General features: G+C 44.9%; 1 protein-coding gene across 1 annotated transcript in view; it reads right to left on the bottom strand.

Moving 5' to 3' along the window:
* DCLK3 (doublecortin like kinase 3) overlaps positions 1-21,761 on the bottom strand; it is a 75,241-nt gene that overhangs the window by 34,480 nt on the left and 19,000 nt on the right. The gene's annotated exons all lie outside the window — the stretch shown is intronic.

Here is a 21,761-nt window from a genome sequence, read left to right as displayed (position 1 = left end):
GCGGATTAACTTGTTCCTCGTTCCAAGCTTTGTTTCTCATTCCAAGCCTTGTTTTTCGTTCCAAGTGATGCCCTGATTCCTGTCCTCCTCCGAGTCTCAGTCCTGTGCCTGTTCCACTCCCCCCTTGGTCTGTGACCAACCTGTGGCAGGTTGTGTAGGGTGCGCAGTGGGACAGCATGGTCCCTGACCAGTCCATTGGGGACTGTTTAGGGTGCGCTGAGGTGCAATGCCCTGGGAGGCTGGACTCTTCCTGTTCCTGACTCTCCATCTTAAGTTCCAAGTCTCCTGAGTCTCCGTCCGAGTTCCATGTCATACCGTATCCTGTCCTCAGCCTTCGTCTGTCCTGTCGCACAAGCCATTCCCAAGCGGCAGGTCCAAAAGGGCTATCGAGTGGCCGGAGGGCTATCCCTGAGACCAGCACTGCATTGCTGAGTCTCATTCTGTGCGTTCAGGCTCAGGGGAGGTCCGAATGAGCTACATTCCAAGATCCAAGCTGTGTTCCAATATCCAAGCTACATTCCAAGTTCCAAGCCCAGCCCGTGCCCGAGCCGCTCACCTCCCACTGTGCCTTCCTTAGAGTCCCGTCCTGAGGTTGCGCCCTGGTTCAAGGGCTCACTTTCTCTCGAGCAAGTGACCGCATTCCCCACACTCTCAACACTTTCTATCCTTTCCTCTAGTATTGCTATCATTCCCCCACAAGGATGAGTCCTGGTATGGGTGAATACACCATCAGAACCCCTGTTACACAGTTCTTCATCTATTCTCTTGCAGCTGAGTCCAACTGTTCAGATGTCATACACCAGGACTATTCCTCTCCAAGGCAACCAAGAGACCAAGCCTCCCCCACCCCTGTGTCACCACCTTCATCACTGGGGTTCTCGGTTAGCATTCCCACACCCTTAGGTTTGGAAGAGGGATCAACAGGAATTCCCATCCGAACATTCCTCCCCTCTGGAAAACCTCTCTTACTCAAAATTCTTGGATAAATTAGGAAAAGCTCTAAGAATAAATGGTCACAAAGATAAAGATCCTTACAGAGAGGTCTTTGTTCTCCCCAAAATTTGGACATGCAAACAGAAGTGACAACTATATCGATTCACAGTATTCTACAACAGCTGCAGATGAGAATGAGGGAAAACCCTATCTCCTGTGCCTTAACTGCAAGAATATTAGATGTCAAATATAGAGTACAAAAATCACCAGGTTTGGGGAGTACTCCAATTACTGCATCAATCCATTTTTGTTGAATCTGCCCTGAAAAGAGCAAAGAAAACAAAATATATTCCAGTACACCACCAGGGAAGGATCCCAGGTTATTCAACATTTTTAGGATGAAAGTTTTTCAGAACTCCATGCTAAGTGCATGAATTTCTTCTCACTAATTTTACATAATGCAATACTTGCACAATTTATATACAAAAGCTAATATCCTTTCTTCAATCTAATGAAGGCAGAAATTATTTTCCACACTGCTCCTAGATGCTGAAGAGTGCATACACCATCTTCTCTGATCGGTCAATGAATCTTTTGATTCTATATCACATACCTCAACAGCTTCTACTAGAGCAAGATGCATGGCCTAGTTGACAGTCAGCAACATATGCAACCATAAAAAATTGGCAGATGTTCTTTGTTTAGGGGATTACCTGTTCAGAGAGAAACTCAAGAGAAACTGTGGTTCAGATAAAAAAACAAAATGTAGTGGTTCAATCCCTTTCCTCAGGACCTGAAAAACAATCCTCTGGTCTACAAGACACTCCTTCTATGCTTTTAAGAGACTGCACTTCCAGAAACATCCCTTCTGGTCTTTTTAAAGCTACTGGCTTCTGCGTCTACCTACTCAAAAGCAACTTCCGGTTCATTCTTGACAAAGTGAACACTGTCAGCCTAAATTACCAAAAGTCCAACCCAAGCCTATGTTGAATTTTTGACTTCTTCAAAAGTCCAACCACCCTCTACAGTCAGGAGAGAATCCGTGCCTTTCTGGAGGAGTGGTGCAAAATAAAAGACTAATGGGTTCTGAAAATTGTGGAATCAGTACACCATTTGTGTTTCTCTCAGCTAAATCTCTTCCTCATTGTCTGGCTTTCAATCTGGATCTTAACACAGCTCCATCTGGAAATGAAATCACTTCTTCAGCAGCTGGCAATAGAGCCGATCCCTGCATTCCAGCATGGACAGAGATTCTATTCCTGACACCTCCTCATCCTCAAGAAATCTGTGTGACTGAGACCCATTCTGGATCTGAGAAGCCTGGACAAGCATCTATTCTGAGAGAAATTAAAAATGAATTCCCTCAACATAATTCTTTCGTTCATTCGAATGGGGGAATAGATGTGCACTCTTGACTTGCATGCCCACATACCCATCCACCCCACCCACTGGCATTACTTCAGAGTGAACTCTTCCCATTATCAATATAAAGTACTCTCCTTCGAGCTCTCGGCGGCCATGAGGTTCTTCACCAAGTGCTTAGCTGTAGTAGCAGCGCAGTTATTATGTCAGAGAAATCCAAATGTTCCCATACCTAGACAATTGGTTAGTCAAGGCTAACTCCGAGGATGTGTTAATTTCCCTGCAAAAAAAACAATTCAGCTTTTACAGAGATTGGGATTTCTGGTGAATTTAGAGAAGCCAAATATAGTGCCAACCCAGAAAATACAATTTATTGGAGCATGGATAGATTCACCTCAGGAGAGAACTTTTCTTCCATCGGAATGGGCAAACACTCTAAAATGATTCATTCACAAACTGTTGAACTCATAGCGCTGAACAGCCAGAGAAGTCTTGTTTGGGTCATATGGGTCATATGGGAGTGTCCATTCATGTAGTCCAATTAAATTGCCTCCACATCCGCCACCTGCACTAGGGTCTCTGCTGTCAGTGGGTCCAGTTAATTCAGCCCTTGACAACCAAAGAACAAATCTCACAGAGCATGAATTAGCTTCACATTCTTCAAGAAGGAGCTCCACATTGTCTACTCCCTCATCAAGTAACTTTAGAAACGGATGCCTCCACAAAAGGTTGGGACATGCACACTGGAACTTTTCAAAATCAAGGAACTTGGTTTCTCAAAGAAAAACAATTTCAGATCAACTTACTAGAACTGAGAGTGATCAGATACTCTCTGTCAACTTTGATGTACCTTCTCTAAGGGAGAAGTATTCTAATTCAAAGTGACAACCAATGGCCATGTTCTTTGTGAACAAGCAGTGAGGCACACGCTCATGGACTTAGGTGATTGAAAAGATTGATCTTGTGAAACAAGGGTCCATTTTCGGAGACTGACACACTCATGCTGTTTGGCAACTGCAATATTTGTGTTGGTGACTGAGATATCCGTATTTGGACACGTTTGTCGTTTAAAGACTTGGTTTATTATGGATTGGGTGATTGAAAAGATTGATCTTGGATGTGAAGATCAGGATGATTTTTTGATCATCACAAGCAAGCAAACTATAAGAGGTTCAATGTGAAAATATCTTTTGAAGATTGAAAGATTTTTTCATTTTTTTTATTTGTTTGTGTTATATTGTCATTTGGGTTGGATGTATATGAGGCCGATATATATATGTGGATGGGTGTCAATGATTGAATGTTTTGGTTGATTTGTGGAATATAATAGTGATTTGTCATGTATAACCATTTGATATAATTATGTGTAACATTTTTTGAATCATGTATGTGTGATATTTTTTTGAATTATGAATGTTTTTGTATTAACCAATGTTTTTTGTAATAAAAATATATCTTATTGATATCCAATTTGTTTATAAATTGTAAGCATCTCTCTCATTCAGTGTTCATTTTTTCTGTGAGAGCTGTATATTAACCACTGATGTCATTAATGTTATTCAAAAATGCATACAACCTAACTTAAAACATCAGAATGTACAATAACAAGGACAAGATATCCTAATTAATGCATGAGAAACAAATTAATAGAGATTGTAAGAATCTCAATACAACGTACAGATTATTATGCAAAATTTGTTACTTTATTTTGACTTTATGTCTTATGCCCTTGATCTTTAATTAATATGTATTTGAACAATTCAATTGATAGATATTAATGCCTGTTTATGAATATTTCCTATGTAACCAGTCATTACTTGCTGATTTATACCTATGAATGTTAATATTGTAAACTGTTGTAATATTTACTTGGATTGAAGGTATATAAAATGTCTAAATAAAAAAATAAAAAAATAAGCTATCTGTGCCATGGGATCAGAATGTATTTATTTATTTCTATGCCGATGTTCGTGGTAGCATCACACCGGTTTACAACGAATAACAGATAAAATATACATAAAATAAAATTAAGAAGTTCGTTACAGAATAAAACCAACAAAATTAATCTAAAATATCATAAACTAAAGCATCCTAAAACATAATAAAATATTATAAAACAGAATAAACTCACCTAAGAACACTCATCCATGCTAATCTCTTCATGTATATGCTTGCAGGAACAGCCATGTTTTCAGATTTTTTTTTAAGGCCTGTGGATTCGCTTCCAGCCTTAATTCTATGGAAAAGAGTTCCATAGCCCTGGTCCTGAATGTTGATCTATCTCAATCAATGAAGCCACTCTTTGAACCATTAGTCAGCTTCTCTTAAATGAGGAAAAGTATTTCTTGTAGCAGTAACATCAACCAGAAGAGTCAGTGAACTTCGGTATTAGTTCATTATCCATTATATATGCAATTTTTCCATTACAGGGTGGTTCTCCAAACCCATCTGAAGTTTCTGACAAAAGTTGTATCTGCTTTCCATATTAATCAGTCAATCGCATTGCCTACCTTTTTCCCCGAGGATACATGCAAATGAAGGTGAGAAAGCCCTTCATATCCTAGACTGCAAAACAGCTTTGATTTTGCCCTTGTCTGGCTTCAGAACTTTTCATATCTTACGATCCTGGGCATAGCTGTTATTAAGCGTACATTGTCTAATTGGATAACAGCCTAGTTCAGTAGGCTTACAAATTACAGACTCCATCAAAGCTCATGAAGTTAGCGCTATGGTGTCATTCACTGCTCACCTGCGAGCAGTACCTCTTGAAGATTTCTGCAAAGTTGCAACTTGGTCATCATTACACACCTTGACATCACATTACTGTCTGGGCAATTTCTCAAGGAATGATAGTAAATTTGGACAAGCAGTTTTGTGTAGCTTGTTCACTCAGTAGTCTACTGTCCATGGTGGGGTCCGGGTTGCTTATTTAATAAATACTCCAGTGCAACCCTCAGCTTAGGACTCCCCACATCATGGCTAATTGAGTCCAGCTTATCAACTAAAAAATCCAATTTTCTTACTGTAAATGTTGTTTTCTGTAGATAACAGTTGAATTAGCTATGTATTATCCGCCTGTCTCCCTGGAAAGTCAACTACCTAGCTAGATTTAGCTCTAAAATAGACTGAGAGGTTCATGAAGCAACGCCTGTGCTGGCCACACATGCTTAGTAGAGCTAAAAGCTCTATAAGCTAGGAAAGAAGGGTCTGTTCGGTGCCGCTGGATGATTTCACCCACATGTCACATAGCTAAATTTTTATGGAAACCAGCCGCTGTAGGCCGCAGCCTGCTCCCTCCACCTATTGCTGCGGCTGCCTGCCGCTCGCTAGCCCTGGAAGTCTCGCGGCTGCAGGGTGTCGCGGTTACCATGTTCTCTCCACTCCAGTTTCCTGCCGGGCCTCTGGCACAGCTGCTCCTTCCCGGCCATGAGCTCCTTCCGCGCAGGGCCTCCGCCAGGCCTCCGACGCTGTTGCCCCTTCCTGACTGCTACTTCTTTTGCGCAGGAATCCCGCCAGGCCTCCGACACTGCTACTCCTTCCTGGCTGTGCGCTCCCCCCTTGCGGGGCCTATGCCAGGCCTCTGATGCTGCTGCTCTGTCTCGGCCTGGACACGGTGGTGCTCGGTCCCACAGGGGGTCCCCACAGGGGTGTGCGCGGCCTCTGAGATCATTTAAGGGAATCGCTCTGACAGGTGCTAGGGCCCCTCCCTCTTGACCCGGGACTATTTAAGGCAAGGCCTTCCTGCAAGCCCTGGCCTTGGCTACTCGGCTCCTGCTTGTGTTCCTGATAGTCCCATTCCTGTATCCTTGCTTCTGACCGACTAGACCTCTGCTTGTACCTGACCTCCGAGATTCGCTGCCTGCCAAGATCTCTGCTTCTATCTGTCCTCCGAGACACGCTGCCAGCCAAGACCTCAGTTTACAACCGACCTCCAGCCACATCATCTGCCTTGCCTTGCCAGCTCCTGCCTTCTACTCATCCTTGCCTGCTAAGAGCTACACTTGCACCCTGACTCTGTCTCCTGAGGACCCACGTAAGTCCAGCCGGTCCCGGTACCAAGGGCTCAACCTGAGGGGAACGTGGGCCGGTAGTGGTGAAGTATCAACGGGGTCTCAGGCTTCCTATCAGCTCGCCTGCCAACGATGGAGACCTGTGGGGCTCCTCCCCACAGGTGGTACCAACTTCCCCTTGGCCCAAGGATCCATGCTCCGTAACATAATTCATCCTTCTATCTATGGAAAACACTGTTTACAATAAACAAACTTGCTTTTTCCTCTGTCTACTCATCATTTTTAACATGTACTGCCTTCAGTGGTTATAGAACTTGGAGGCACATAAAGATCACATAAATATCAGCTCACCCTGTGGCATCAAGATTTATGAAAGGCTTATTGCAAATTAAACCTTAGGTGCAGAAACCACCTGTGCCATGGGATCTGAATGTTGTTCTGTCTCAATTAATAAAGCTGCCCTTTGAATCGTTATAAATTATCCCTTCTTTCAGCAGTACTGCAGTAGCTATTTGCTTTCTGGCTTTCCTTTTATTTCTCACTCATAGGGATCCAATGTTCCTTCCTATTCTGTTTTTCTTGAATTTATTATTTTATTTTAATTTTTCTTTACCCAGCCTTTTCCTCCTGCTCCTTTGGCCTTTCAGTTGAAATACAATCCCAGCCCCTGATGTAATAAGTTGCATAAGGCTGTACGCACATGTCAGCGTGTGGTTCTTTGCATATTTTAACATGTAGAACTTTACTCTTGATGTAACAAGGAGTTTTGCATACAATAAATATGTGCAAAACTTAGCTCTCCTCCATGCAAATTGTATGTTAATCAAGGCATTAGCTATTACTCCCGAATGCAAAGATGTGCATAGGCTTAACTCATGTTTCTTAACGTTGGAAATTTAATGCCTGGTCAGGGATGAAATACAGTTTCTGTGGCAAGTGTTAGTCTAGGGGGCTGAACCTGGAGTTTGTGGTGCTGGGATCCTGTGCTTGGAATTTATGCACATAAAACATGATTTCTGCAGGATTTCTGCATACAACCCACATTACAAATGTTATGCTTATAACTTGTGTTTTAATCACACAACTTAGGGGCCTAAAGTTTTGCTTCTAACTCATGTTTTGTGCTTGCAGCTTAGGAGCCTAACATATGCTCCTAACTCAGGTTTCGTTATCCTAAGTTAGAGGCATAACTCACATTTTATGCGCCCAAATAAACAATGTGCACAAACCATGGTTATACTAACATTTTTGTTCAGTCACCATGATTTCTGCTTATTGCATCAGGAGTTAACTTTTTTTTTTTTTAGCAAGCTTGTTAAGAAAATGTGTGGTGAAATAGAATGTACATCTTTTTAAATCCTGTCTTATTACACTGGGTTCCTAATTAGGAACCAGCGCCATGAGCCTCCATTCCTGGCTACCTAGGGTTTTCCTTCCTCCTGTGTCTCCCATATAGCCCACCTATTGCAGTGACAATCCTCTGGTTCTATCCATCCAGTGGCACCACAGCAATATCTGTTGGCTGGCTCAAATGTGCTCTTGCACCTGCTTCCTGTGTACATGGGCCAGCCAGCAGGTATAGTCGTGCAGAGCACTGGAAGAGACGCTCTCTACTCTGGGTCCCTGAATGCTGCTTCTTTTCGTGCTGCCTGGTTACCTGAAAGTTAGTGATACGGGCATGTCTTACTCTTTCAACTTCATGTGTTTTATGTTTACCCAGAGCAAATTCTAATATGAAGGTACTGAATAATAACTGGATAAGGTGGTTCAGTGAAAACAAAAGAACGCTAAAGCCTGTTAAATTTCTCTGAAACAAGAGAACAAGCTGGTTTCTAGGAAGGGGAAAGAGGTGACCTCTAAACCCCAGTATGGCCTATGCTTTCCTTACCCACTAGTTTCATGAATAGACAGGGACAGTTTGTAGTATCTGCCACATAATATGGAAATGGCTGCAAAATGACGTGGTGTATCTGAGCACTTTTGTTATTTGTACTTGCAGAACATTTGAATAAAAATTGCTTTCCTTCAGAGGAAGATTTTGACTGCTTAATTTGAGGGGGCCAAGGGGTAAGGATCTGTTCTCCCACTCTCCACCCTCCCCCCGGGGTGCTTTTCTCTCTTTTTCTCTCTCTCCCGTTCCAACCCCACTAATGTTTTTCTGCCTCTCCCCTCTCCACCCCCCCTTGACTAATGTTGTATGTTTTCCCCCTCAGCGTTATCCTCACCATTCCTACCCGTGGCAGCAGGTAAGAGCACTGCCAGCAGGAGGGAGGATGGTAGGGGGTGGAGCAGGCCATGAGGTGGAGCATAGCTGCTGGATCCAAAGCTACCACAGGGGCACGGGGCCCATGACACTTGCTATGATCCACCCCTGCCTCCCAAGAATGGCCCTGCATTGCGGGGTGGGGAGGTAATGCCTCCTACATTCCCTCACAACTCTGCGCATACCTTCTCTGTACTGTGCAGTATTCCAAAAGTGCACATAAATAACATTTATACTGTTATCAACTACAAATGCAACCATATGGTCACTGCTTCTTCATGTGATGAAGTGTCCTCCGCATCTTCGAATGCCAGGTCACCACCACACAGCTAAATACTTAGGGGCGGATTTTCAGAGCCCTGCTCGCATAAATCCGCCCAAAACCGGGCGGATTTACGCGAGCAGGGCCCTGCGCGCCGGGAAGCCTATTTTACATAGGCCTCCCGGCACGCGCAGAGCCCCGGGACTCGCGTAAGTCCCGGGGTTTTCGGAGGGGGCGTGTCGGGGGGGCGTGTCGGGGGCGGGTCCGAACCGTGCGGCGTTTTCGGGGCGTGTCGGGAGCGTTCCGGGGGCGGGCCCGGGGGCGTGGCTACGGCCCGGGGCGGCCCGGGGGTGTGGCCGTGCCCTCCGGACCCACCCCCAGATCGCGTCCCGGCACGCTAGCGGCCCGCTGGCGCGCGGGGATTTACGTCTCCCTCCGGGAGGCGTAAATCCCCCAACAAAGGTAAGGGGGGGGTTTAGACAGGGCCGGGCGGGTGGGTTAGGTAGGGGAAGGGAGGGGAAGGTGAGGGGAGGGCAAAGGAAAGTTCCCTCCGAGGCCGCTCCGATTTCGGAGCGGCCTTGGAGGGACCGGGGGTAGGCAGCGCGGCTCGGCGCGCGCCGGCTATACAAAATCCATAGCCTTGCACGTGCCGATCCAGGATTTTAGGGGTAGATTTTAAAAAGCATTTACTCGAGCAAAACTGGTTTTTGCTCGAGTAAATACACTTTACTCAAGTAAGTGGGCTTTTCCAAATTGCTACAATATATGCCATTGAATTGTCCATAGGATTTACTCAAGTAAGTGCACTTTACTCGAGTAAATAGCTTTTGAAAATTGCTACGATAGTATGTCACATTTACATGCGTAACTCCTTTGAAAATGACCCCCTTAGTGGATACGCGCGGCTCCGCGCGTATCTACTAAAATCCAGCGTACTTTTGTTTGTGCCTGGAGCGCAAACAAAAGTAGGCTGTTCGCGCTCCTTTTAAAATCCGCCCCTCTGTGTACAAAAATGTACTCAGAAGCATACAAATTTATGGCAGATAAACACTGCCATGTCCATCCAATCTTTCCATTTCTTTCATTCATTACGGTACTGCAGACCCTACTGGATCATACTAGAGTAACATTGTGATGTCAATATTCTGTTGCATTTAGCTGGGTAATTTGTGAATTATCTGGATAAATACTGAGTTTCCCCCACTTAAGTGACTAAAGTTTAGCTGGATAACTATTTATCCATCTAAAATTTAGCCAGATTACATAGGGTTGTTCTGGGGTGGAGTTAAGTTAGCCAGATAACTTATCTGACTAACTCTGGTTGTGGCGTGGAGTAGTCCTAAAGTTAGCCAGACAATTTATCTGGCTATCTTTAAGATTGTTGGGTATATTCAATAGTGCGGCTGCACCACTGAATATCCACCAAAATTAGCCAGAAAAGTTTATCCGGCTAAGGGGGCTATTTTCCAAGCCACATTATGGGCTTTTCGCATGCATTAAGGCATTTTCGCACGTGAAACACACCATAAAGCATGGTGCGATGCTAATTAGGAAAAGGGGGAGCAGTTCTTCCTTCACAGTTTGCAAAGCCATATCACAGTTTTAACACCAGAAATAACTACACCTTTTTCATTGGCATTAAGCTGTGCAATATGGAGAGAGAGAGAGAGAAAGAGAGAGAGAACCTAGCTATAAGGCCCTTATAGTAGTTAGGTATTTATACCTCTATATGAGGCCCAATTAGTTACTCGAGGTGAAGTTTAGGTAGTAGTGAAGGGGTTAGGGGCTACTTTGACATTCAGAGTGAGACGCATGAACAGAAGGACATCAAATCTTCACAAGAGTGTACTGTTCTGTTCGTATGTCTCACTACCTAAACCTCACCTCGAGTAACTAGGTGGGCCTTATATAGAGGTATAAATACCTAACTACTATAAGGGCCCGCATAGCTGGTCTCTCTCTCTCCCCAGTGGTTGTAGGTAGGAATTGCAACAATTGTGGCACTTACCACAAAGTGTGAAAAAGGTAGCGCACTCTGCGGTAATACCTATGTGTAGTGCTAAGATAGCGCACTTTGCGATAAATAGGCTATTACCATAAAACACGCCCCTCTTCCTATGGCATGCGATAGTTTGATGAATCCTGGCCTAAAATGCAAGTTGGCCAGTGGCTGAATATTACCCGCTATGGGTAATGCACAAAAGTCAGAAAGGGTTGCTGCCCTTTATACTGTGTTGACTCTGTGAATAAAAATTATGTTAAACACAAATATAAAAATCAGAAGATTAAAACTGAAGGCTTTTGCACCTCTCTGTCTCTTCCTGGGCCTTTAACACATGGTTGAGAATTGGCCCAGTTTCAGTAGGAAAACCTTTTGGCTAGGTTCTATTTTTTTTTTATTATTATTATTTCACAATTAATTGTGGTATCTGTGGTTCCTGTTCCTTTCCTTTCCAATCAGCACTTACAGCCATTAAAATGCTTCCAGTCGGGGTATCAAAAGGCCTGGATTGGCATGAGGACTCCCCCAAGAAGTTTTTCCAAGAGCAATGATTGAATCTAAGAAAAGATAATGGACTGCAGCTCGTGGACACCAGATTTAGGCACCATGTCATTCATAAAACATTTCTACCTATGGTATAAATAGCCTTTAAACCAGCGCTTCTCAACCAGTGTGTCGCGACACACCAATGTGTCACCAGTGGCAGGTGTGTCGCGTGCTACCAGTCTCCCGCTGCTCTTCCCCCCTCTTCCTTCACCAAGCGAGAGGCAGGCTATCTTCCATTGCTGCTGTTGCTGCCCAGGCTATCAGCAAGTTCAAGCCTGGATGGGAACGGCAGCAGTGTTAGTGGAGGCTGGCAACTGCGGCTGGGCATTTTCTTCTTCCCGCACCTGCCCCCCTGGCCCGGAACAGGAAGTGATGTGCAGTGGGGTATGTGGGAAGAAGAAAGAGCCATGCTGCATGGAAAAGTACCGTCGGCATCTGCAGCCCTGAGCAGTACCGTGGGCCCAAAGCAAAATCAGAAGCAGCCAGAAATCGGCACAGGAGACAGCAGAATTAGCCTCCTGTGGCTGATGGGATTCTTCTTTCTTGGCCTGCAGGGGCTAGAGGAGGAGGCTGCTGCAGCTACCATTTCTGCTCGGGGGGGGGGGGGGGGGGAAGGAAATGAGAGAGAGACAGCCAGCCAGCCTGTCTGTAAGTGAGAGCATGTATGTGTGATTGAGAGTGTGCATGTGTAACTGTGACAGAGAGGTGATGTGTGTATATAGGAGAGACAATGGAAGTGAATGGTCAGGGAGATGACTGGAGTGTGTATGTGTGAGAGTGAGAAAGTGATTATGGGAATGAGAGGCCTGTGCATGTGGAGAGAGCTGGAATAGGAGTAAGAAACCTGGGTGTGTGTGAGACACAGCATAGGAGTGAGAAGCCTGTATATGTAAGATAGGACATGGAAGTAGGAAGCCTGTGTGTGTGTATGAGAGAGAGAGACTGTTCAGGAAGGTGACGTGTGTGTGTGTGTGTGTGAGTAAGAGAAAGATTGGTCAGGAGATGATTGGAGTGTGAGAGACAGAAACTGGTATTGTGACTGGTGTGTGTGAGAGGGAAAGTGATTATGGGAATGAGAAGCCTGTGCATGTGGCGAGAGCTAGCATGGGAGTAAGAAACCTGGGTGTGTGTGAGACACAGCATGGGAGTGAGAAGCCTGTATATGTAAGATAGAACATGGAAGTGGGAAGCCTGTGTGTGTGTGTGTGTGTGTGTGCATGAGAGAGAGACTGATCAGGAAGGTGTCTGGTGTGTATGTAAGAGAAAGACTGGTCGGGAGATGATTGCTATGTGAAAGACAAAAACTTACAGCTTCCTCAAGGATTTGTATGCTGTCCAAGCCTCATTCTGAGTCAGGCCAGCATCCCACGCCTCTGTTTGAACTACAGTGGAAAGGTCAAACATCACTTTCAGGCCAGCTCAAAGGAAATGAGCTATCTCTGGGGGAAAACACAAGGACTAAGGCACAACAGGAAACTGCAGTGCACATGAAACCCGTTTTGCCACAACAGGTGTTAGTATTAAAGGTCTGCTGTTTGCAAATGGCACTAAAATCTCCAGTGGAATGGGCACTCGTGATAGAGGAGTGATCTAAGAAAGCTCAAGGAGTGTCTCAAGTGATTAGGAGCTAAGATTCCATACAAAAAATGTGTGCAATCATTCATTTGGGGTGCGGAAAGCAAAGGACCAGTACATGATGGAGGGGTAAGATACTGTTGTTCACTATCAGGAGAGACTTTGGGTGATTATATCTGATAACCTCAAGGTAGCAAAACAGTGCGCCAAGGCTGGGTTGCACAAGAAGTATAACCAGAAGGAAAAAAAAAGGTGATAATGCCTCTGTACAAGTCATTGGTGAGACTTTACCTGAAGCATTGTGTCCACTTCTGGAGGCCGTCCCTTCAAAATGATATAGACACAATGATGGCAGTCCATAGACCCCCCAAGCTGATCCCTGGCTTCCCTTTACTTCTTTGTAAATAGGGATCCTCTCTCATGCTATTTTGAATTCTGTGGCTGTTTTCATTTCCACCACCTCCACTGGGAGGCTGCTCCTTGTATCTACTCTTACCCTGAAGGAATATTAAATTTGAAAAACAAAGTATGAAGTCCAGTCAAATACTACAAAAAAGATTGTTGCATGTCAAAAAGGAATGAGACCTCTGAAAGACACAGCGAGGCCGATATTCAAAAGCCAATTAGACGGATAACTGAAAACCTGCCACGCCACTGAATATCCAAGTTAAGTTAGCTGTATAGGTGTATCTGGCTAACTTAACTAGGTCACTCTGCGGCTGAATATCGGCCCCAGCTATTTTATGCAGATGCAAACAGTAAAGGTTGTGAGGGAGTATAAAGAAAACTGGGCATACCAGTCTCGCCCTGTCCTTCTTAAGATTGAGACCCACAGGGAATCGTGGGTGAAGGGAAGAGCCCTTCACTAGAGCATAAGACGTCAGGGCCTAGGAGGGTCAGGCATGCCCTGGGGAAGAGAAAGAGAAGACCTGCTATGTTTAAGGTCTAAGAGCGATAACTGTTAAGACCTGCTAGCTTTAAGTTTGGAGCTTGCCTGAAGTCAAGGTAAGCTGCCTACCAGTGATTGTTTTGCTTTGCACTATTCTTTGTTATTTATGTGATACCTGAAGCCAAGGTGAGCTTCCTAAGTTGTTTTGTTTGGCTGTGCACTACACGTTCCTTTGCTTTCACTTTAAATAAAAACTGCACTTAAGGAACAGCCAGTCTTCCTCCTATTTTCCTCTGCTTGTCCCCAAGCTGCTACCACTCGAGTTACCACAAAAGTACAGAGCAATATGTCAAAGAATAAAAGAACTTCAGTAAGACTTGCACCTTTGGGAGCTTAGCAGGATCTCTGATCATAGAAAGGATTATCTTTGGCATTAGAAAAAAAATGAAGTAATAAAGAGACTGTTTCATGAAGGAGACTAAACCATAGAAAAAGTTCTTCAGATATGCGGGACAGTGGAAATTGTGAAGGCCCAAGCCAAAGAGCTGAATGTGTCTGAAAGGACAGTCCATCCATTAGGCATGAAGGGATATGAGCAGAAAATGCCAGGTCAAAGGCTGGAACCACTGTCCAGGAGAGCCACCTTTAATGGAGACAGAGGCTCCAGACAGGCCTGCAGCAGATGGGGAATGCTGCATGGCCCCCAAAAAGCTTGCTGTGTTTGGGAAGCTGCACTGTAACAGTGGTAAGAATATGCAACCAAAGCGCCATCCTGCAGATCACAAGCACTGAAAACTAAACTGTACAGAGGTAAGCATACACTGAAGGAGAAGCTTTATGTGGATGTGATAGAATCACATGCAATTAAGTGAGAATGATTGGAGTCTGCCAGCAAAGATGAAGGAAACATTGTGGAAGGGATGTTTGAGGTGTGTGTGTGTTTGGGTGGGGAGGGATAGTGTGGATGGGAGGGAATGAGTGGGTATGGGGATTATGGGGTGTGCTTTTTTTTTGGAGGTATGGCTGTGTGTTTGCAGGTAGCAGACTTTGCTGTGAGGGAGTGTGTGTGTGTGTGTTGTTTGCAAGTTGTCTGTGTGTGGAAGGGTTGTCTCTGTGAGGGCATCTGGGGCTATGGATGTGTATGTATAGTGTAGGAGTGTAAGTGGGTGGGTGGGGTGGAGGAGTGTATGTATATATGTGGTGCATGTGTGTGGGAGGGTGGGATGAGGATGGGATGGGTGTGTACTTTGGAAATGCCTTCCTGGGCCATCCTTTGCCAGTTGCTTCAATTATTTTCCCTGACTCTATGTGTAAGCATGGTGAACTTTTGTGGCTGTGGTGAGGTTGGCGCAAGATGTGCTTTTGTTTTTAACGACATAGGCAATGTCAATATAGTTTTTAAAAAAAATTGTAATTTAAAAAAATGAAAAAAATGTACATAAAAAAAACTAACAAAACAAAAAAGGGGGGGAAACGAAATGAAATAAAACAAACCGAAAGTTTTACTATGCACACCCCTAGAAATTGATCAGTAACTGGACGGATCCTCCAACAGTAAATCTCCCCTCTAAAGAATGAGCCAAACGGATGCCATTTTTAGCAAATAAGGGATGATACCCTCATCAACCGACAAATTAACAAACTGTAATATAATGCCCAGAAACAACCTTTTCAAACCCAATAGGATCTAGGATGGACAAATTTCTAAATGACAAAAAGTACTTCTCTGGTATGCCAAAATATGTTCAAATTAAAAAAATGCCACATGTGAAAAATAGTCCCATGATAGTCTCTTATTATGACTACCAACGACTACTGCCATAGTACATGCAAACTGAGGACCCAGGTCTTTTTGAAGCTTTGCTACTTTATAGATCAGTGGTTCTCAACCTTTTTTCTGCTGGGACACACCTGATAGATAGTTCTCACATGCGTGACACACTGAACACATGAAAGTCACAAGACTAAATGTTAATGTATACTTTGCACCCCCTGCCCCGCTCCTCAGCAATGGATATAAAGCAGAACTAGAACTTTCCCTGTACAACTCATCATACAAAAAAAGATATTATGGTGTTATCTCAAAAACAGCAACACAAACTTCCTCTATTATCAGGCACAATAGCCCTACCTATAAGTAGACAGCCGTTCACCACCAATGCATGCCCTATTGAGAAAGCACAACACAGCACTGACCTTCACCAAGCACAGAAAGACCACAAATTACAAATAGAGACAGAAACTGGAATGAAAAACCCAAAAAAGCCACTCTGCATGCAGTGCAAACCTGAAGAAGTGGAAACCGATATACAGCACCTAACATAGTCCCAGGATCTGCAATAATGCACACAAACTAATCCGCACAAAGTTACAACTGCATTGTGGCATGCACTCAAATGGAACAACCCTACCTATGAAAAGGCAACACTACAAATATTAAACCAGGTCCTAAACACCAATGCACCTCCAGTTAGGAAAACAGAACAAGCCAAGCTGCTATAGATCCCCACACAGAAATAATTGTAAAACTATACTAATAAATGTTTGAAAATAGCTGATGAACAGAACAACATCTAACAATTAAAAACAATTAAACACCTTTAAAATTATTAAAAATTATCCAAACACTGACAAAATATTTCAAAATAGCAGACACATCACATAATACCCAATAATTAAAATGGCAATCAATCAAGAAAAATGAACTTAAAAAGCCACCTTAACTTACCCTCTCCAGCAGCTTTCCTACTCCTTTCCCTTGCAGGCCAATAGTACTCACCAGAAGCAGAGTGTCTGCTGAAATTCTGTCCTCATGAACATAAGAACATAAGAAAATGCCATACTGGGTCAGACCAAGAGTCCATCAAGCCCAGCATCCTGTTTCCAACAGTGGCCAATCCAGGCCATAAGAACCTGGCAAGTACCCAAAAACTAAGTCTATTCCATGTAACCATTGCTAATGGCAGTGGCTATTCTCTAAGTGAACTTAATAGCAGGTAATGGACTTCTCCTCCAAGAACTTATCCAATCCTTTTTTAAACACAGCTATACTAACTGCACGAACCACATTCTCTGGCAACAAATTCCAGAGTTTAATTGTGCGTTGAGTAAAAAAGAACTTTCTCCGATTAGTTTTAAATGTGCCCCATGCTAACTTCATGGAGTGTCCCCTAGTCCTTCTACTATCTGAAAGAGTAAATAACCGATTCACATCTACCCGTTCTAGACCTCTCATGATTTTAAACACCTCTATCATATCCCCCCTCAGTCGTCTCTTCTCCAAGCTGAAAAGTCCTAACCTCTTTAGTCTTTCCTCATAGGGGAGTTGTTCCATTCCCCTTATCATTTTGGTAGCCCTTCTCTGTACCTTCTCCATCGCAATTATATCTTTTTTGAGATGCGGCGACCAGAATTGTACACAGTATTCAAGGTGCGGTCTCACCATGGAGCGATACAGAGGCATTATGACATTTTCCGTTTTATTCATCATTCCTTTTCTAATAATTCCCAACATTCTGTTTGCTTTTTTGACTGCCGCAGCACACTGAACCGACGATTTCAATGTGTTATCCACTATGACACCTAGATCTCTTTCTTGGGTTGTAGCACCTAATATGGAACCCAACATCGTGTAATTATAGCATGGGTTATTTTTCCCTATATGCATCACCTATATGGCCCACAACCAGTCTCTGTCTCTCTGTCTCTCTCACACACACACACACACCAATCACATCCTGAGGACCAGTTTCTCTCTCTCACAGACCAGTCATCTCCCCAACCAGTCTCTCTCTCTCACACACATACATACATACATACATACGTCACCTTCCTGACCAGTCTCTCAATCACACAGTGCTCTCTCTCTCTCTTACACACAGGCTCTCAATCACACACATGCTGTCTCTCTCACCTATACACTGACTGGTTGACTGGTCTCACTCCCACTCCCTCCATGCCCCAGAGCATAAATAGTAGCTGCAGCAGCCTCCTCCAACCCCCATGGCCCAAGAAAGAAGGATATGGGTAGCCAGGACTTAACACTTCTCCCGGCACCCACCCTTTTACAAACAAGGACACAAAGAATGCACACACTACTAAAATGGAATCAAATAGGCCGCAGCTTTATTGCATAACAACACAGGTGCCCGAGCCCCCAGTGAAGGAATATTTACAAAGCCACTGACCACCAAGATGAACCCCTACCGGCAAGCCAACCAGAATCATTGACATTGCATCATAAGGGCACCCCCGACCCCTGCCGCCACCACCCAGCAAGGAGTCGTGCAGCAGTGCTCCTCCACAATCCAGCAAGGAGCCACTCCCAGGTCAACTGCACCCAGTTGTCCCAGCTATAATCCTGACTTGACACCTGTCAAGTCAGCAAGCCATTCAGCACCACGCTGAAACTCATCTGGCTCGGGCAACCCCCCAGCTGTGACAACCAAACCGATCCCTAACAAACTATAACAAATAATTTAATTAATAGAAGGATGGGTGGGTGGGTGGCCGGGAAGCGGCTCAGTCAGGCAGTGGCAGGCAAGTAAAATTGCCCGCCGTGCCAAGCCAACGGATCCAAAACAACTCCTCCCGCAGCACGCTGACCTGACCCTGGGGAGCAATCAGCTCCCGTCAGTCTGGATTTGAAAAGTCAAACCCAACTGCAATCTCACACCCAATCAGGCAGGCAGGAATGTCTGCCCATCCCCCTACCCCCTTGCCAAACCCCCCCCCCCCCCCCCCCCACACACACACACACTATATTGAAAGCCTGGCAGCCATATTACCCTGGACACGCAGACACAAGGTCCACCCGCCCTTCCAGAATCCCGTTGACTCTGGGGACTAACGCTGCTGTCTCCCTTGCTGATCGCCGGCTGCTTCTGATTTTGCTCCAGGCCTGCGCTGCTGCTCAAGACCGATGCTGCCCTCTCTCCAGTTTTCCTTTCTCTGTCACCAGCAGCTCTATCAGGGCCTCTCTCTCGCCTTTATTCCTTCAGCGGCTGCCCCTCTCTCTCTTTCCTTCCTTTCTTTTTTCAGCTGCAATGGACCCCTCTGGGTCTCACCCTTTCTGCCACCGCTGCCTCTACCCTCCAGGTGAGACCCCCATCCCTTCCCCCTTCCTTTCTCTCCCCACTCCACGCCCTTCTCTTTGCTCCATCCATCTTTTCCTCCCCTTCTCACACCACCCTTCCTTCACTCCTTTCCCCTCCCATCCACCTCACTCATCCCAACCTCTCCCCTCCCCCTCCCTTCCCTTCCTGCTTGGTCCAGCCAGGTCTTCTTTGGGGTGACCTTGCCTCCCAGTCAGTGGCTGTGCTCCTTCAGTGCCCCACTGTTCTTTTTCTATGGGTGAGGCTTGGCCTCCCCATTGCACAACCGGTAGTGGTTCGCTTGATGCCACATTCCTTTCTTTCCCTCATTAACCCACAGCTTCTTACCCTTCCCATGTACTCACTCACATCCTCTTCCTTTTCCTTCCCCTCTCACCCCATCCACAACCCCTTCTCTCTCCCTCAGCCCTCCTCTATACCCTCTTTTTCCCTGGCAAGCTTTTGCTCTGCAGACAAAGGGTGGAAACCCAGCCAGCGCATTATTATTCTTTTTGCTGGAGGGGCCTGGACACCCACGCGGTACTCTCTGCCTGCTGGGCAGTCAACAAATCACGCCGTCCTTGTCCTGCCGGAGGGGGTAGGAACCTCACCAGCACATCTCTAAACCACGCCGTTCTCGTCCTGCCGGTGGGAACCTCACCAGCACATCTCTAAACCACGCCGTTCTCGTCCTGCCGGTGGGAACCTCACCAGCACATCTCTAAACCACACCGTTCTCGTCCTGCCGGTGGGAACCTCACCAGCACATCGCTAAACCGCGCCGCTCACTTTCACGAACACTGCTGCTGCTGTGCCCCTCCGGGCTTGACTGTGCTGATAGCCCGGGCAGGACCGGCAGCAGTGCTCATCGAAGAAATGGGTGCTTCCCGCTGGGGTGGAGGAGAGGGAGGGAGCGGCAGTGGGAGACCAGGAAGTGCGCGATACACCTGCCGGTTCCTGGCGGCACACCGGCGTGTTGCGACACACTGCTTGAGAAGTGCTTTTATAGATACAGTAACTGGCAAACTTGTCACAATCCAAGATGGCGGATGTGGTCACATGTCTGGCTGGTTGGACCAAACTGTTAACAATGGTAAATATCTCAAATGGCTAATTCAAAGTGCACTGAGTTCATGACACATAATAGGTTTGAAGGACCGTATCAAATTTTCTCATATAAATATTGTGATCCAACATATATTCATTCTTACACTCTGCGGACTGATATTTATGCCACTTCCACTCAATACATCTCAAATTTCTTTTGACTATCATCAACTCTAATGAAAACAATGGAACTCACTTATGGGGTTTATCTTTATATCTAAATTTTAACAGAGCATCCGTATTGATCACAGATGTAAATTTGGAATCCAAGGACAACATTTGAGGTTCTGTTGAGGATGTATCAATTGCCAATGGGGATGCAGATCAGCATTGCACAATTATCTAAATCAATAGCAGCGTGAACTGGGCCCTTACTTAGGGACGTTCTTTGTAACTTTAACTTGATAAGTCGATGGTCAGACCAGCCTACCACTTTAAGAGTTAGGCCAAAAATGCTCCCCTCAGTTACCCAAGTATTGGGAAAAATTACTGGGTTGAGTATATGACCCACTTGATGGGTGGGCCCATTGATGATGTGTGTCAGATTATAGGCTGCTAGCAAAGCAGAAAACTCCTGGGTTTGAGCCTTTGATGGACTTATCTTTATTTATTTATTTAATATTCTGCTTTTCAGGCACTACATTCTGCATACTACATTCAGACACTGTAGGATTGTCCACGAACATTAAAATCTCTTAAGAATCCCAGGATTATCATACTTAAAACACAAGTGAGTAATGAACTCCAAAATATGGGAAAAATTAGCTTGAATTATGTCAGAAAAACATTTTTGTGATTGTTGTAGAAGGTGATTGGACAGGTAGCTCCTTCTAACAATTGGTGCCATTCCTCCAGAGCCAATTTTACAGCCAATGGCTCTCTTCAATGGTGTAATTTCTTTCTATCAGTGTAAACTTCATGGAATAAAAGAAGCATGGCAAGACAGTACCCTTGTCACTATGTGGCAAAATGAGAGCCCCTACCCCAGTGGCAGAGGCATCTACTTCCACGACAAAGGGCTTTGAGGAATCAGGATGTTGGAGCAAGGACACTTCAAGGAAAGCTGCTTTTAGTCTGCTGAAAGCCTGGGTAGCTTCCTCGGACTAATTCCTGGTGTCCAAATCCTTCTTGGGAAGGGAGGTGAGCAGAGCAACCAGCATATAGTAATTATGAATAAATTGTCAATAATAGTTGGTGAAACTGAGGAACCACAGTAGGGCTGTAAGGCCTACCAGTTGCAGCCATTCCTGGATTGCTCTCAACATCTGAGGGTTCATTCGCAGATCCTGGTGTGACACAATGCAACCCAGGAAAAGTAATTCTGACTGCTCGAAAGTACATTTTTCGAGTTTAGCATAGAGCTGATTCTCACACAGTCTCTGCAGTATTTCTTTGATGTGCTCGCGGTATTGGGTAAGGAAACAAGACATGATGAGAATGTCATCCAAACAGACCAGTACACATGATTGAAGGAGGTCATGGAATATTTCATTAATCATATGTTGGAATACAGCCGGAGCACTACAAAAGCAAAATGGTATCACTAAATATTCGTAATGCCTGTCACGGTTGTTCCATTCATCATCCTCGTATACGGATCAGATTATAGGCACCCTTAAGGTCAACCTTGCAGGTGATGGCGTTGAGCCCTCTGTAATCAAAGCAGGTATAAGGGATCCATCGTTTTCCCCACAAAGAAGAAGCCCACTCCTAGAAGGT

The sequence above is a fragment of the Rhinatrema bivittatum genome, chromosome 2 (genome assembly GCF_901001135.1).
Source record: "Rhinatrema bivittatum chromosome 2, aRhiBiv1.1, whole genome shotgun sequence".
NCBI classification, from domain to species: domain Eukaryota; kingdom Metazoa; phylum Chordata; class Amphibia; order Gymnophiona; family Rhinatrematidae; genus Rhinatrema; species Rhinatrema bivittatum.
This window is presented reverse-complemented; position numbering and strand designations above follow the sequence as displayed.